This window comes from Dermacentor albipictus, chromosome 1 (genome assembly GCF_038994185.2).
Source record: "Dermacentor albipictus isolate Rhodes 1998 colony chromosome 1, USDA_Dalb.pri_finalv2, whole genome shotgun sequence".
Taxonomy (NCBI): Eukaryota; Metazoa; Arthropoda; class Arachnida; order Ixodida; family Ixodidae; genus Dermacentor; species Dermacentor albipictus.
In genome coordinates, this window is record NC_091821.1 from 124,093,403 (window position 1) to 124,111,616 (window position 18,214).

Consider the following 18,214-nt stretch of genomic DNA (forward strand, 5'->3'; position numbering starts at 1 on the left):
GGTGGTGTAAGCATGGCGTTGCCCCTAAGTAGTATTTCCGCACTAGTGCTTGCTTTTCAGGAAGCTTGTATTTTGAGAATCCTCACGTATATATAGTAGAAAAGGCATATGGAAAGTGCCTGAGAAGCACTGTCTCACCACTACAGCCACACTGAGCGCGAAGTTTGCTGCTATGTACCATATTGATTGTGAGAACAGTAAACTCAAACTTAATATTTGTCGCTAAAGATTTATACCCCTATACGACGGGTAACGATCCCCAAAGTAAGAGCTGCCTGTTTCAGGACGGATATTCCGTCTTTCTTCAATTGCGCGCACATCTTACGGCAAATAAACACTGCAACGGGTTTTGGAGTTTTCTGGTCTGACGTGGAAAGGCAAGTTCGATATATGCCTCCTCGTTGTTTTCGAAATTCAATCATGCTTAGGAGCTATGCGGGCCAAATAAGTGTGCCCATAAAGTGTGTTCTACGACCCGCTTGCTTTCATGAGCCGGTATTTGATGAGAGCAATGCGACAGGACACGAACTTCAAACTGTCTCCTCGCTCGCTGCTTTACTAATCATGGCTTGCACAACAGACAGTTTTCGGTATAGAGGCACACAGCCTTAGGGTGCCCCTATCGCCCATATGTCCCCGTGGTGATTGGGGACGCAAGAGCGCTTTCCAAGTATGCATTAGCGTCCCGCACTTGCTGCACCATTATGGCTGAAAATACAATATTCCAGGAACACAACTTGCATTTTTATAATTATTGTCTATTTGCAACATGCTGCACTTGCTACGCTAATATACTTTCACTTACGTCATAACGAGCGTATAAGCAGTATGGGAAAACATTAGTTTCAGTTGTTGCCCAACAGAACAATGTGTTCTTCACGGCCAAAGTCCCGGCGGTATAAAGAACTATCGAATGCGTTCAGCGCAAAATTTCGCAAGTGCCGCGAAGGAACGCAGCAAATGAACACAGGCGCATGTGCCGAAGGTGCCATATTGTGCGAGATGGATTGCACGTTTCATTGCAGGCATGAAGGGCGCGTGCAGTTCAATATTAAGGACTGTCCAGGTGGGACATGCCCCATGCAGCTGGCTAACCGTGCGTGTGAGCTTAACCTCAATTACAAATACTGGGTTCAGTGTGCCAGATACACGATATGATCATGGAACGCACGTCGGAATGAGGGACTCCGAATTAATTTTGACCACCTGGGGAACGTGCACTTGTATCTAAACACACGAGCGGTCTTTTTTTTTCTTTTTTTTTCATCCCCATATAGAGCCGTAGCCGCCACGGTCGGAATTGAACCAGCGACTTCGAATTCGACAGCGAAACGCCATATCTATTGAGCTACGCGGGAGGTTGCGTCAGCTTATGCAGCTCGGTGCCCGTATATGCGTGTGATGCGGGATAGGCGACCGGTGATCGAGCCATACGATGTACGCGCATGCGTGCAACTTGCATGCGCTTCATTGCGGGTAGCGTAGTGCTGCTATACATCACCCTCAGCCGTGTCTGTCATCTCTGGTTTTGAGGAACGTTTAGTTTAGGTGAATATTACTTTTTGCTATTATTTTTATTTTCAAGAACTACTACATTGTTTTAAATTTAAATCATGCGTACAGTGCATGTGTGACAAAGCTGCATTAGCATCAATGCACTGTCGCATATTCTACGCGCAACGACGCCGCTAGGAGTTCCGACCACACGGCAAACGTCTCTTTTCACGCGGCTTACCTTTGGAAGCTTATTTTTGCCTTGCCAACGGCGTTCCTGTTCTTTCAAATGCACTGCTCAAGAATGTAGCTACTACTTGTTGCACAGAAAGTTCCGCTCTCGCTGCTTACCTGCCGCCGCAGTTCACAAATGCTGTGCTTCTTTTATAGTGTCAGCGTTCGGGCCTGCCGCAGTGCCAATCGAGCCTCGACGCAAGCAAGCAAACATTAATTATGGATGGTATCCGCACTCGACAGGTTGGCGGCGCTTCGCGCAGTTTCTCTCAGCTTATCCTCTTTGCGAGCCCCTGTGCCGGAACTTCGTGTGCGGGCTACACGATGCCGGCACGCTGCTAGCCGATTCCGGCGGGTACGCTCATATCTGGCACATGCAGATGCGCGAGTCGCCCGGGAATCTCCGCTATAGCTAGACGCGCAGGACTGGCCAGAAGACGCGTAAGCTGGCGCCAACGCCCATCGAGAGGGTTGCGCCGTACCCCGTGTGGGTGGTGCTTCACATTTCCTCTTCCGCCACTCGTCTCGCATTTTCGTTCACCGGCTTTGAAGAAACAAAGTTATCAAAGGAGCAATACAGAGCTTTAAGAATTAACTGCCTATTTGCTACAGCTATGTGCTAGACGCAAAGGTTGAGCAGGACTAGGGAAAAATTCTGTTTTCCCCATCGCATACAATCCTCTGTATACGCCTGTATCTGCCTGTATCTTCCCATATAAACCCATACGATCATATAGGATCGTATGGGTTCCTTCATACGGGGCATATGGGTCGTTTCCCAGTTCAATTTGTTCCTTCATTTTTTTTTCTCCTATGGTCACATTTGGGATTTGCAAGGGTGGCACAAAGAAAGTTGTGAGCTGGCATCGCATGATGTCGCTCAAGCCGTTTGCCAACGCGTTAAAACAAGCGAATCGCTGTGTGCAACTCATTTTCACATCATATTTGCAAGGCGAAAAATACAGCGCTTCATTTGGTCTACGATTGCTACAGGGCAATATCTGATCTTGAAGCAACCACATCCATTCCTAAAGATTTCAATATATGGAAATAGTGTTAAAACCTTTCTGTAGCTGCAGGATGAAACAAAAAAGCAATGTCATGCCATTCGTCGGTTCTTGCGAAGGGCACAACGTTAAAACGTTGGCATGTCTGTTACAAACGGGGCAGCGCTCGCTTGATGGTGTGGCGCCATGTTGCACAACGTGGTCAACGGCGCGCAGCGAACTTAAATACAACCAACCATCCGGTGTTCCGGTTCATTGCAAGCGCAGCGGTGGGGCGCTATTTATTTATTTAGTACATACTGCTAGCCTTATATGCAAGGCTGTAGCAGTGTACTTCATGTAGCATACTTTATGAGCATTATAAATCTTTGGCAGCTTCTTCTCTTAAGTTCCATATTGGGGCGAAATTCTCTGTTAACCTAAATATACCAGTTCCTCTGGGTGAATTCTTTTGATTATAGAGGGAGCCTAAAGCTTTTTTCTTCTGATGAAACTAATGTCCGCAACGTTGAATGGTATATCTGTGGCACACATTGAGAAAGCTTGTGACAGGTATCGCCATATACAACATTTCCTATCATCGTAGCAGATGACGCGAATGGCTACTGTTGCTACTGTTCTTGTGCACTCGCAAGGTAACGCGCGCAAGTCCCAGGAATACGTACCCCCCATGAACAAGACTTATTCCCGTACTGATTAGCCGAGTAATATCCGCACTAAGCTTAATTAACAATATGCTACGGCACGTACTAGGGTGTGAAGTAACAGCTCCTGACTTAACAATCATTTTAACGCGGCTAGCGTAATATTCACTGCAAATATAAATAGCAATATGGCCCGCGGACTGTCAAACAAAATTTTGCAACCATTTTTATGAGAAGCATATCAGCTACTCAGAAACAAATCGAACGGTTTGGCGACGATCACGTTCCGCAATTCCGTATTTGTCCAAACACCACGCCTGTGACCGCTATAGTAGCAGCTAGCATCAACAAATGCTAAAGTGGGCCACATGGATGTTACACCATAGAACGATCCATACATGTGGCGATCTCACCTTTTGAGGCAAAGAATACCCACTGCACGAGTCGTTGTTCATGAGCAGTGCCTTAACCTACACATTCGTAGCGCTATACTGGCTACATCTTGATATAATTATTTGGAGATTGACACGCTGTGATTCTCGCTGTACTAGAAGCGACACCACTACAAAAATATCTATGTGCATATGCAATGCTCTACACCAAACCAATGCTTAGCTCAGCACTGTGCTTCGCAAACTTTCGAAGACTTGATTAAACTTCCATGCAGAAGATTTGTCGTAATTCACGAAACAGAGGAGCTGAAAATCGCCTCCACATACGCATTAGCGGATGCTCGGATGTTTACTACGCGAAACATATGGAAAACGCTGCTGCTGAGAAAGTTTTTCCTAATCCCGTCACTGCAGCGCAACAGGCCTGTAATTTTCTCAACAGGGCTGTCTCTAGAGACACATTTCGTTAAAATTTGGTGGCACGTAAACATACATTACATTCACTGACAGCTCTTTCAACTCAGCTTCCCAGGCTGTGAAATTAGAATTTGGGCTAATGTGCAAGTTGCTTTCAGAGCCAAACGCTGGAGCGGACAGCGGCCTCATTAGGGCACGGTTCGGAAAAGCAGTATCCCTCTCAGTCTGCTTCCTGAACTCTGAACTTTTCCCCTTTTGTACTTACACCACTGGCGCTTCACGGAAGTCGGGCTTTATCCCGAGAACTATTACATTTGTGAGGGTCTAATATACTATGTGGCGAGCTTTTGCTTCAGTATCAGGTACACCTAAAAATTTTAAAAAGAAAACAGCGCTGATCTCGGCAATGTTGTTCGGGAAAAGCTTGAAAAGTACCTTCACTGCAATAGAGAGCATGGATATTGCGTGCCATCATATTGCTGGAACGCTTCCGGTGAGTTTGAGTTACGGCCTGTGTTCTTTGAAATTGCGAAGGCCAGACGTATAGCAGGCTTTTGATTTTCCGAAGAAACAGGGCTCTGCTGTGTCTTGCATGGGGTGCTCGGGAACACTGCACAATGCATTTAGTCGGCTCTCTTTGTGTCCTCGTTTCTCTTTCCCCCTTGGCAAGCGCCGGAAGTTTGTTGTTCTTGAACGGTGTACGGAATATTTTCTGTGGCATGGTGGCTACGGCGTAGTGCTGCTAAGCACGATGTCGCGGGACTGAATCCCGGCCACGGCGGCCGCACTTCGATGGGGCGAAATGCAAAAACGCCCGTGTACCATGTAGTGGGTGCATGTTAAAGAACCCCAGGTGCCCAAAATTAATCCGGAGCCCTCCACTGTGGCGTGCCTCATAATCAGATCGTAGTTTTGACACGTAAAGCCCCAGAGTATAATTTTACTTTAGAATATTTGATGTCATATGGATTATCATGTGCCATTTTGTTAACTTTGAAGGCGCTTCGCCCCTAATTTTGGCGTCTTGGAAGACAGCCGCTAGTCCGGTTTATCGTGGCTGCCGTACCGGACACATCTACATCTATGCTTTTCATGCAAGTGCATCTGCACTTTTTTTGTGTATAGAGATTGAACGACAAACCTGGAAGCCTAGTGCGTCGGGGCACATAAGTGTTTCCCTGTCTTTCTTATTTGCATTCAATATTTCGTCTGGTTAGCACATATGAAGCAGGAAAGCTTTTCATGTGTGAAATGTGCCTGAGTAACTTGTTTACATTGCTATGTTTTTCGTAATTCTTGCTGGGGACGCCTGTTTAAATCTAGTTTCTAGTTTGTTGGATTAGATAACATGTTCGTTGCATCTGCGTTACCTATCCGCCAGCAACAAGAATGGTAAAAGGCGGAATAAGCGGCAGAACGCGGAGACATACTTGGAAACAGTACTAATATTGCATCAAGCGTTTTAAGCTGTTTTGAGACTATTCTTTTAACGGATTATTCGTTTTCGTATTCTTGAAACGTGAGCAGACGCTTTCGGATTGTGTTCCTTTAGTGTCGTGCTTGTGTTAAAGCAAAATTCGTCCTCGTCCGGGACTCGCACCCTGGACCACCACCTTTCCAGGGCAGCCGCCCTACCACCTGAGCTAACCAGGCGGCTAGGAGATGGCAGAGCGGCTGCCCCGGAAAGGCGGTGGTCCCGGATTCGAGTCTCGGACCAGGAGGAATTTTTCTTCAACTGCGAGGCTTTTCTTTCTAGGAAACCGTATGGGCTTCTTTTGTAGCAAGTACACGTGTCACTACGAACGGGTGGATGTCTGATTTTCCTTTTATTAATTACTTCTCTCCATCTTGCGGGCTTCCGCAGAACTATTGCGTCAAACTCTTGCCTTTGCTTCGAGTTGTTGACAAATTGTACTTCACCCTGCCACCTGCTAGCCGCCTGGTTAACTCAGATGGTACCCTCACAAAAATTTTTGTAGAGTCTATAGAGTCTATAGACATTCTATAGGCTTATGGCCATACACTTTTTATGAACTAGTCTATAAAAAGTCTAGGTCTATAGACTGTCTATAGATTTTCTACAGAATAATGAAAACACGTTTGCAGATAAATGTCTGCAGAATGTCTATAGACAAAAGTGTACAGGCCTATACAGTTCTACTTTTGTAGACTGAAGTCTGTAGAATGGCTACAGATAAATATCTATACACTGTCGATGGAGAAATTTCTATAGACTGTCTATAGACATTTCTTTAGACTAGTTTTTAAAATGTCTGAGTCTACAGACACTCTATAGACTGTCTACAGACTAATGAAAATTCACGTTTGTAGACAAATGTCTGCAGAATGTCTATAGACAAAAGTGTATAGGAGTATACGGTTATAAAGACATTTGCCTATAGACATTTTATAAACTTCAGTCTACAAAAATAGAAATCTATACAGTATATCTGATTTCGTAGACTGAAATCTATGAAATGTCTATAAACAAGTGTCTATAGATTATCTATAGACATTTGTCTATATACATCCCGCATACTTCAGACTACAAAAATAGAATTGTATACAGCAGTTCTACTTTTGCAAACTGCATTCTATAAAATGTCTATAAGCAAATGTCTAGGGACTATTTATAGGCATTTGTCTATGCACATTCCATGGACTTAGTCTACAAAAATAGAGGTAAATAAAGCTTAACGTTTGCACTCTACGAAATGTCTATAAGCAAATGTCTATAGACTATCTATAGACATTTGTTTATAGACAATCTATAGACTTCAGTCTACAAAAGTAGAACTGTATATTCCTCTACACACTCTCCATAGACATTTTGCAGACGTTTCTCTACAAACATGAATTTTCATTGATCTATAGACAGTTTACAGAGTGTCTATAGACACACATTTTTTAGACTAGTCTACAAAAAGTGTAAAGTCATAAGTCCATAGACTGTCTGTAGACAACTGTTGCAGATCAGTCTATACCTAATCCATAGACTTCAGCCTTACGCTATTTGTCGATTATTGTTAATACAGGGTGTCCGAGCGAACATAAATTCAGTGAAGCTGTTCAACGAAGAATAATGTAAAAAAAGACGCTGCAGTAAGATCAGAATTTAAGACTTATAGTGTTCAGCCGTCAGAAATCTGACCTGTAGGTCTTTTTATAATAGTATATCTTGCACCTTCTTCTTTTTAAATCTTGTATGTTCATTGCCCATATTGGTTAAAAATAGCCGGGATTCACACTTTATATATTAGCTATATAAAGCATACATTTTGCCAAATGCGTTTCGATTCTATATAAGAACTCGGTGCTGGGGTTGTTAATGAGCAGTCTATTAGAAATGTCTATAAATATTTACTGCATCCAGCATGCATATGGGAACATACCCAGGGAACTGTACATAGAAAATCATGCATGAGGACGGAAGCAGCCGAAAAATCACAAATGCACGTCTCAAACTTTTTCCGAGGGTGAACAAGCCCGCGATTACACGCAATGTGCCTCGTGTGGTCGGTCGCGCAGCGATATATATATATATATATATATATATATATATATATATATATATATATATGTGTGTGTGTGTGTGTGTGTGTGTGCGTGTGTGTGTGTGTGTGTGTGTGTGTGTGTACGTGAATGTGTGCATGTGCGTGTTCTTTAAGTACGTAGACGGGGAATTGACAGGAATAAATATACACCTTATCGACTCTCATCGATAGAGAGTCTAAAGACCAAGAATGAGCAACGATAAAAAGAGCCTGTATCGACTTCTGTCTATAGGTAGTCTATAGAGGGGACGTAGACAAAAAAAAACAAACACCTTATCAACTTTTTTCAATAGACCGTCTATAGACTGAAGATAAAGAGAAATAGATACCTGATCGACTTTCGTCGATAGTAAGTCTATATACAAGTAATAGACAAAAATAGAGACTGTATCGACTTCGCCTATAGGTGTCTATAGAAGGGAAGTAGGCAAAAAACACCGTATCGGCTTTTTTCTGTAGACCATCTATAGACTGCGAATAGGCAAAAATATATAGAAACCTTATCGACTTTCGTCTATAGAAAGTACATATACCAATAATAGACACAAATAAATAGAGGCTGTATCGACTTTCGCCTATAGGCATTCTATAAAGAGGAAGCAGAAAAAAAGGAAACAAACACCTTATCGAATTTTTCTATAGACCGTCTTATGACTGCGAATCGACAAAAAATAGAAACTTTATCCACTTTCGTCTATAGACAGTCTATAGACTTTGTATCAACAAAAATCCGCATCTATAGAAAGGCAAGGTCATCTATAAAAAGTCTATAGGCGTTCTATAGACAGTCTAAAGTCATTTTTGTGTGAGGGTGGAGCAGCTGTCCCGGAAAAGCGATGGTCCCGGGTTCGAGTCCCGGACGAGGACGAATTTTTCTTCAACTGCGAGGCTTTTCTTTAGAGGAACCCGTATGGGCTTCCTTTGTAGGAATTGCTACGAACGGGCGGATGTCTGATTTTCCCTTTATGTATTACTTCTCTCCACCTTGTGGGTTTCCCCAGAACTATTGCGTCACGTATTCTTACTGTCACGTAGAGGTGGTTTTCAATCCGTCTTGCAGAATCGTGAAGCAAAAGCAAGGAGAAAGTTGACCGCCACGTCAGCAACTTGTATAGCTCGGAAGCAAGGCTTTCACTCAGAGGGAAAGACAACATTCGCAAAATACGTGCCCTGTTAGCAAGAACTGCAGAAAAATACAGTAAACATATTTGTGGCTGGTAAATGCACGTCTGTGTAATGTTGGAGGTTCATTTTTATGCATTCGGACGTCCTTATTTCTGGTTGCTGAAGAAACCTCTTATCTTTCCAACTCGGCTAGAAAATGCAACACTGCCAGAAATTGTTCACGTTACAATGCATCCTGCCGCTGTGTACATGCATGTGAATTTTTTCATTATTTTAATGCCTTAGAAATGCTTAGTGAAATATGCCACAACAGATATGACAAGGTGAAATTGACAAGGTGATTTGTACCTTAAAGAACATAGCTGAGAGAATTCATGTGTTTCAGCATTCCTCGTTTTTCCGCACACCAGAATTTATTATTTAATTCATGACTGTTTCTGTTTAGCCTTACAGATCTTCAAGAACTTTCTAAGTCAGTGGAATATTCATGCAGTGTGGTCGTAGCACGTCCCAGTGAGTCGATTACAACCTGTGATGAAATTCAGAACAGTGGCTAGCCGGGCTTGTTGGTACGAACAAATACTTCAGCAAACAGTGCAAAAATGGGACACACAAAAGGGGCACCGGACACAGGCGCGGTGTCGTGTGCCCCTTTTCTGTGCTCCGTTTTTGCGACGTTTCCTGAAATATCCGCGAGGAAACTTGTACAATCAATCTCGCGACACGTAATAGGCACTTGAACGTTTCATTACAGCTCCACGAGCCTTGTCTTCTTGGCATGTACTTAAACGTATTGCCCAATGCTCACAGCCAGCGCATTCCAATTACGCCCTAACCCACGGGTCAGGTGTAAGCTGTACCTCTGTTCCAGATTGGCTCTTTCATTACTTGCCACTACACTGCAAGAGAATGCCGTGTATCATCGGCTGCTTTAAGAGCACCAATTCTTATCGTTTTTGCACGAGTGGTTTTCATCGTCATCCATTCGACGTAATATATACTGTCGTTTCGTGTTTCTTGTTTAGCTTTTATTAGACAATAATGTTGACGGTTGGCCCCAGTCATCCTGTGGGCTCTGTGCCTTTGCAATTGCGAGAAAAGGAAGCTCGAAAACCGGAAGCACGGAGCAAATATGTGCGTACCAGCCAGTTCACGTCCGCTGCCACGCATTACCAGCTTCCTTTCGCGACTCTCGCCGGGTGCTAACCAATAAACGTAGCAGGCAGTTGGTGAGCACATTTTAATGTTGGATGGTGGCAAACCTCCACCGCAAAACCGAGATACTCTACGGCAACAGGTGTTGAGTCTCAGCACCTGACTACCAATAGCACTGGCAAGACCGCTTCAAGCATCACCTTGGTATATCTTATGCATATAGTCTGTCTTGTTCAAGTGGCCTTGGGGACAGTAAGACCTGTAATGCGTACTGCAACCATTAACTACATAGCCGTTGAAGTGGCGCCATGGCATAGCCAGAAGGTGGGGTATTCCGCCGTTTGTAACACACATGGTCCAAGGGTGGTAAAAAACGCAGTTATATTTAATACTATCAGCTGATACTTGAGGGTGATCTGCCCGCCAATAAATGAAAGTGGAATGTGAAATATTGGAATATTGCAAATGAAACATTGCAAGTGCTAACTTGCCCAGTAGAAGTAACCGCTTGTCTGATGCGGCCTTCATCTCTCTATTTCACGTTGTCTCAGTCGCTGCGGCTTCCGCCTAGGTTAATCGTTCGCTGGTTGACAAGCTTTGATTTGACTGACAGCTTCCGCATCGACTTCTGTTATTTTGAGGTTTTCGATCACTGTTAAGACAAAAAAGCTCACGTGTTCCACATGTGGCAAACGTCAAGCAAATGTATTTTCTTTTGATATTCTTATTTCTTTGATTGATCACCATGCGCTGTAAACTAGGTTTCAGGTCCTTCGCCTTTGACCAACTTCAAAGTGCTATAATGCGGCTCGCATACCTAGCTACATCACGCAGTTCTAACATATTTGATTACATCATGCGCACACAGTGTTGCTAATCACAGTGCCTTGCCGGTGCATATGAAAGCACATGTACCGTTGTGCACCAGAATTACACAATATCATAGTGTCAAAAAGTTAGTTGTTGCGTGGACTAAGCACTCCGCTTCTACTTCTGTCGTTATGTCGCATTGGAGTCACCTAATGCGATGGTATGTTATTTATGTGACCATAAGTGACAAACACGATGAGTCCAGGGAAAACACAGGGAAGGCGAGAGATGGAAATTCAAGACGATGAACAAAACTAGAACAAGGTAAAAGCGGGAGCCAACGTTTCAACAGTGGGACTTGTCTTTTCAAGGCAAGTCCACTTGTCCACTTCAAAAAGACAAGTCCACTTCTCGTAACGTAGGCTCCCGCTTGTACATTGTTCTCGTGCAGATACAAAGAGCGTCACTTTGATGGACTGCTTGCATGCTACAAAGCTTCAGATGACAAAACATAACAAAGTTTGGCTTATTTTGCCCAGCTTCTTGCACACGAGGGCACGATACCAGGACACCTCCTGAAGACAAGGCCAGGTTCATCGCAATTGCTGGTGAGTAGTTTTATGTTACTTCTAGCCATGCTTTTCAACACTAGCAAGCGAGCCTCTTCGAGCTGTGACCACCTATTCAAACCTTCAGATTGAAAACAGGAACAGCGCAACACAGGACAGCGCTCTGTCCTGTGCTCTTTACTCTCTCGTCCTGTGTTGCGCTGTTCCTGTTTTTATTCTGAAGGCGAACCAACCAGCCCCTTTGAACACACTGCTATTCAAACCTCGTTTCGGCCAAAAAGGATCTATACAGTCTTGATTCAGTGTATCCAACGTGCATCCGAGTCTGTAAGACGTGTATTGCTTAGATAATCCTGTGTAGTGATTGTTAACAGACAGTTTGAAACTGTCAGCCAACAATGAGTGTGCAGTGAGATGCTTCGGGACTATTGTGACCACATAAATACAAGCGCGTTATTTCCTATTGCAGTGGCCAACATGTTAGATGCGACACATTAGGGGCAGCAGCGCTTGCGCCTTTCGGTATGTTGGGCCGATAGTTTGTTTAATTTAAACTTTGTTTATTATTAAATGGTCTGTCGGAGCACCATCCAAATGGTTCTGGGTCCGTATTTATAATAAATGTTCTCGGGCGACAAATACTCGTAAGTGCAGATATCAGCAAAACATGATGTTCGACATTTATCAAGGGTTGCTGATCAATGGCAAGCAGCGCTTACGAACAAAAAGTTTTATGAATCACGCCGTTCATAGTCCTTGCATTTTTCATATTAAGTTGCCTTTAATGGCAACTGAGATAGGTTAGAAATCTGAACGGACTTGACATGTACGGGTTAGCTGGTTATCACACATGGTGAAAACAGACGACCAAACATAGGGAATGCATCAACACTAGGGTGTGCGTATGTTCCTCCGGTTTCGTCATTGTTCTCAGTGTTTTTGGCTATGCTTAAAACGTGATGGTTTAGATATTTATGACATAAAACCCGTCCAGAAATGGTCTGCCATGGGTTTCAGCCTCGTTTTTCATTATAAGTGTGCATGACGTGCCTGATGTTTGTGTTGGACTATACTATTGTCATTGTTTGTCTATGCCATTCAGCATTGTGTTGTCATGTATGTATGTATGTATGTATGTATGTATGTATGTATGTATGTATGTATGTATGTATGTATGTATGTATGTATGTATGTATGTATGTATGTATGTATGTATGTATGTATGTATGTATGTATGTATGTATGTATGTATGTTGTCGTGTATGTATGTCTGTCATGTATGCCTGTGTATGTGTAGATCCTGGAAAGTGCAGTCGATCACCGTTAGACGACTGTTGTGACGACCAGTTACAAACTTCGGCTGCATATTATAGAACTCATATCCCGCAAAATAGGGCATTTATCTTTTACTTCGATACAGCGAAGCTTCTCCTTACGTTTAACTTATGTATTGCAACTCTGACGACGACTGCAATTGTTAAAAAAGTCATATTTTGCTAATACGCCCAGCTGTCGTAAGACTTAGACCACACGGGCGTCTGGAGACATCTGAAAAAATGTATTTAGCGGAAACCAAAAATGTGCACAGCTGAGTAAGTGGCATTCATATACTTGTACTTATTTCTTCATTTATAAGCCTTATTCGATTCGAATGTAGCCGAAATTAGGTCCCAACAAATTATTTAAAGGCGCTCATACACGCCGTAACTCGCACTTGCAATAATACCTCACATCATGGATTTCCTAGATGGCCCACGAAAAATTTTCTTTGAGCGTCAGTGTACCGTTGTACGAGGTTCTTGTGTGTGTGGTATTTACGGCTGTTATGTTTTTTTCTTTGTTTCTCTATAGCCGCCGCATTCGAGTAATAGCAAAATTATCGGTCGCTATGGCAGCTGTACAATCCTTACCGAAATCTCTCGAACTTATTGCATAGTCGTAAGTAACGTTATATGTTTGGTTAAAATAGAAATTGAGAAGACATAAAGCAAAAATTATCACATAAACTAAAATTAACATGCAGGGAAGAATAAGTGAAAGAACAGGGCCCTCTCCTGCCTTGAGAGCAAAACGCTGTAGTTAAAAAAAATTATGGGGTTTTACATGCTGAAACCACTTTCTGATTATGAGGTACGCCGTAGTGGAGGACTCGGGAAATTTCCACCACCTGGGGTTCTGTAACGTGCACCTAAATCTAAGTACACAGGTGTTTTCGCATTTCGCCCCCATCGAAATGCGGCCGCCGTGGCCGGGATTCAATCCCGCGACCTCGTGCTCAGCAGCCCAGCACCATAGCCACTGAGCAACCACGGCGGGTAACGCCGCCGTTATAGCATAGACATTCCGCCGGGCCAACAGCTCAGCTTGTCTTAGACAAGCTCAGCTGTTGGCACAGTCTAATGCACTGTCTCCCACGGTGGTTACATTAAAGGCAGAATTACAATTTTTTGACAAACTCAGCTACGTTTGTATGAATGATAAAGAAAAGGAGAGAAGGCTGTTTATTGAATCCTGTGTACGTTAACCAGAATAATTTATTTCAGCATGTTATGTTGTCATCTGCGCCTGCTAACAAATATATCTAATTCGCGACCCAGGAAGCTGCACTCAATGACAGTTGGACCACTTTGTGATGAACTACTGCTAATTTGCCTGCATATTGTAGCACCCGTGCCACACAAATAAAGTACTTGCCTGTTACCTGCCATACAGCAAAAGAGATAATTACGTTATAACTGCTCTAGTAACAACAATACTGTGCACGCCCTATAAATCTGTCTGCTATAAATAAACTTAATTGTTAGTGAAGCTCTTTCCTGTCCTGGTCATACTTCACTTTTTTTCGGGTTCCATTACACCATAACAGGTATGAACCAACCAGCCCAGCAACAAGAAGCGCTGCTAGTGGCTACTTTTTCTTTTAATTTAGATTGAATACGGGAAATTATCGGAAAGTGGTTGGGGGTTGGGCTAGGGGGGCTCGGCTGAGGGCCGAATGTCATTTACTTTCACACCAACGTACTTATAGATAGTGCAGGAGCACTGAACTTGCTTAATTTTATGGCTCAGGCGGAGTTCAAAGCAGACTCCTAAAGAGGTGGCGTCCGCTTATCTAAGTAGAACCTCGTTCATATATTCTTGTTTGTTACGTTTTCCCGGCTCTTGCACTCTGAAGCACCGGTCGCAGCTAGCTTCCATAGGGTCATGCGCACTAGCTTCCCGTCCATTACGTTTATCTTTCCGGTTGTTACAGCCAGACAGTACCACGACGCATTGCTGAAGTGGCATCGTCCCTCGGCGGTGCCTACGTTGACCGCTACGTGTCACCGCTGGAAACGGTCACTTCGCAGAAGCTCCCACGGGCTGCAGAAGGATTGTCATCATCGTATTCAGACGATCAACGGTCACCGATCTGAGCCCGGCTGACGAAGTCGAAAGCCAAGAGGAGATGGAAAAATCCACGAGAGGTAGCCCCACACCCAAGTTCACGTGCGCTGTTTCGTTACCTTCGATACCTTGGTCGGTTACTTCAATATGAAACTGAAAAAAAGCTTTGTGGCTACTCAAGAGAGGCTCGTACTATCGAAGATTCAATACAAGTGCCAAATGAAAATGACAAGCCTTATTTAGCGGAATTCACGGCTATATACAACCGCTCCACAACGAAGTGATTAACGTTCAATCTTACCCCGGGTCAGCGATAACTAGATTTACTGAGCGAATTTTCCATAGCTTCTTGGCTTCTGATTCAACTTTATGTAAGGTTTTGTATGAGAGAAAATGTGGTCTCATCATCAGTACTGCCGGATATTACTTTTTCTCGCGGTGTCGAATTTTACTTTTTCTCGAATTTTACCACCCTTCTCCATGGTCTCCTAAATATCGTATAGACGAGGCTTTGCCATTTCAGAGCCAGCAACAGGCAATGCTTTGATGCAACATAGCGCGCTGTCTGAAATTAGTAAGAACAATAGTTGCTTCATGATGCCGCACTCGGCAGCGAAAAAGTTTTGGAGCGAAAAAGAAAATAGAGCGTAACGTAAGGCGAATACGAGCGCAGAGAAAAAATCGGCTATCAGTCTGGAGCCTAAATCATAAAGCTTTCCCTTCGGAAGTGCTTGCTATTCTCTGGCGCCCTTCTCTAATGACATGCCTGACATCACGATTTCCTAGCGTCTGCTATTAGGAATAGATGTAACATGAGAACTTTATTTTGTGTGTGGGAATACGGGATGGTTCATCATCAGCCCGGTTACGCCCACTGCAGGGCAAAGGCCTCTCCCATACTTCTCCAACAACCCCGGTCATGTACTAATTGTGGTCATGCCATGCCTGAAAACTTCTTAATCTCATCTGCCCACCTAACTTTCTGCCACCCCCTGCTACGCTTCCCTTCCCTTGGGATCCAGTCCGTAACCCTTAATGACCATCGATTATCTTCCCTCCTCATTACATGTCCTGCCCATGCCCATTTCTTTTTCTTGATTTCAACTAAGATGTCATTAACTCGTGTTTGTTACCTCACCCAATCTGCTCTTTTCTTATCCCTTAACGTAACACATATCATTCTTCTTTCCATAGCTCGTTGCGTCGTCCTCAATTTGAGTAGAACCCGTTTCGTAAGCCTCCAGGTTTCTGCCCCGTCGGTGAGTACTGGTAAGACACAGCTATTATATACTTTTCTCTTGAGGGATAATGGCAACCTGCTGTTCATGATCTGAGAATGCCTGCCAAATGCTCCCTAGCCCATTCTTATTCTTCTGATTATTTCCGTCTCATGATCCGGATCCGCCGTCACTACCTGCCCTAAGTAGATGTATTCCCTTACGACTTCCAGTGCCTCGCTGCCTATTGTAAATTGCTGTTCTCTACCGAGACTGTTAAGCATCACTTTAGTTTTCTGCAGATTAATTTTTAGACCCACTGTTCTGCTTTGCCTCTCCAGGTCACTGAGCATGCATTGCAATTGGTCCCCTGAGTTATTAAGCAAGGCAATATCATCAGCGAATCGCAAGTTACTAAGGCATTCTCCATTAACTTTTATCCCCAATTCTTCCCAATCCAGGTCTTTGAATACCTCCTGTAAGCACGCTGTGAATAGCATTGGAGATATCGTATCTCCCTGCCTGACGCCTTTCCTTATTGGGATTTTGTTGCTTGCTTTATGGAGGACTACGGTCGCTGTGGAGCCGCTATAGATATCTTTCAGTATATTTCCATACGGCTCGTCTACACCCTGATTCCGTAATGCCTCCATGACTGCTGAGGTTTTGACAGAATCGAACGCTTTCTCGTAATCAATGAAAGCTATATATAAGGGTTGGTTATATTCCGCACATTTCTCCATCACCTGATTGATAGTGTGAATATGATCTATTGTTGAGTAGCCTTTACGGAATCCTGCCGGGTCGTTTGCTTGACAGAAGTCTAAGGTGCTCCGGATTCTATTTGCGATTACCTTAGTAAATAGTTTGTAGGCAACGGACAGTAAGCTGACCGGTCTATAATTTTTCAAGTCTTTGGCATCCCCTTTGTTATGGATTAGGATTATGTTAGCGTTCTTCCAAGGTTCCGGTACGCTCGAGGTCATGAGGCATTGCGTATACAGGGTGGCCAGTTTCTCTAGAACAATCTGTCCCCCATCCTTCAACAAATCTGCTGTCACCTGATCCTCCCCAGCTGCCTTCCCCCTTTGCATATCTCGCAAGGCTTTCTTTACTTCTTCCGGGGTTACCTTTGGGATTTCGAATTCGTCTAGACTATTTTCTCTTCCATTATCGTCGTGGGTGCCACTGGTACTGTATAAATCTCTATAGAACTTCTCAGCCACTTGAACTATCTCATCCATATTAGTAGTGATATTGCCGGCTTTGTCTCTTAACGGATACATCTGATTCTTGCCAATTCCTAGTTTCTTCTTCACTGTTTTTAGGCTTCCTCCGTTCCTGAGAGCATGTTCAATTCTATCCATATTACACTTCCTTATGTCAGCTGTCCTACGCTTGTTGATTAACTTCGAAATTTCTGCCAGTTCTATTCTAGCTGTAGGGTTAGATGCTTTCATACATTGGCGTTTCTTGATCAGATCTTTCGTCTCCTGCGATAGTTTGCTGGTATCCTGCCTATCGGAGTTACCACCGATTTCCATTGCACACTCCTTAATGATGCCCACAAGATTGTCGTTCATTGTTTCAACACTAAGGTCCTCTTCCCGAGTTAAAGCCGAATACCTGTTCTGTAGCTTGATCTGGAATTCCTCTATTTTCCCTCTTACCGCTAACTCATTAATCGGCTTCTTATGTACCAGTTTCTTCCGTTCCCTCCTCAGGTCTAGGCTAATTCGAGTTCTTACCATCCTGTGGTCACTGCAGCGCACCTTGCCGAGCACGTCCACATCTTGTATGATACCAGGGTTAGCGCAAAGTATGAAGTCTATTTCATCTCTAGTCTCGCCGTTCGGGCTCCTCCACGTCCACTTTCGGCTATCCCGCTTGCGGAAGATGGTATTCATTATCCTCATATTATTCTGTTCCGCAAACTCTACTAATAACTCTCCCCTGCTATTCCTAGTGCCTATGCCATACTCCCCCACTGCCTTGTCTCCAGCCTGCTTCTTGCCTACCTTGGCATTAAAGTCGCCCATTAGTATAGTGTATTTAGTTTTCACTCTACCCATCGCCGATTCCACGTCTTCATAGAAGCTTTCGACTTCCTGGTCATCATGACTGGATGTAGGAGCGTAGACCTATACAATCTTCATTTTGTACCTCTTATTAATTTCACAACAAGACCTGCCACCCTCTCGTTAATGCT

At 43.7% G+C, this 18,214-nt stretch overlaps 1 protein-coding gene across 7 annotated transcripts in view; it reads left to right on the forward strand.

The window, feature by feature from the left end:
• LOC135904809 (G-protein coupled receptor dmsr-1-like) overlaps window positions 1-18,214 on the forward strand; it is a 1,021,428-nt gene that overhangs the window by 750,684 nt on the left and 252,530 nt on the right. For 3 of the 7 annotated variants that reach the window (XM_070525371.1, XM_070525395.1, XM_070525405.1), the window contains one exon: window positions 11,372-11,440. The gene's annotated coding sequence lies outside the window, so the exon portion shown is untranslated. Of the gene's footprint in view, window positions 1-1,513; window positions 1,549-4,646; window positions 4,682-11,371; window positions 11,441-14,654; window positions 14,869-18,214 lie in introns of those variants that run through there. The other 4 variants (XM_070525370.1, XM_070525377.1, XM_070525409.1 and 1 more) reach the window with 4 other exon arrangements.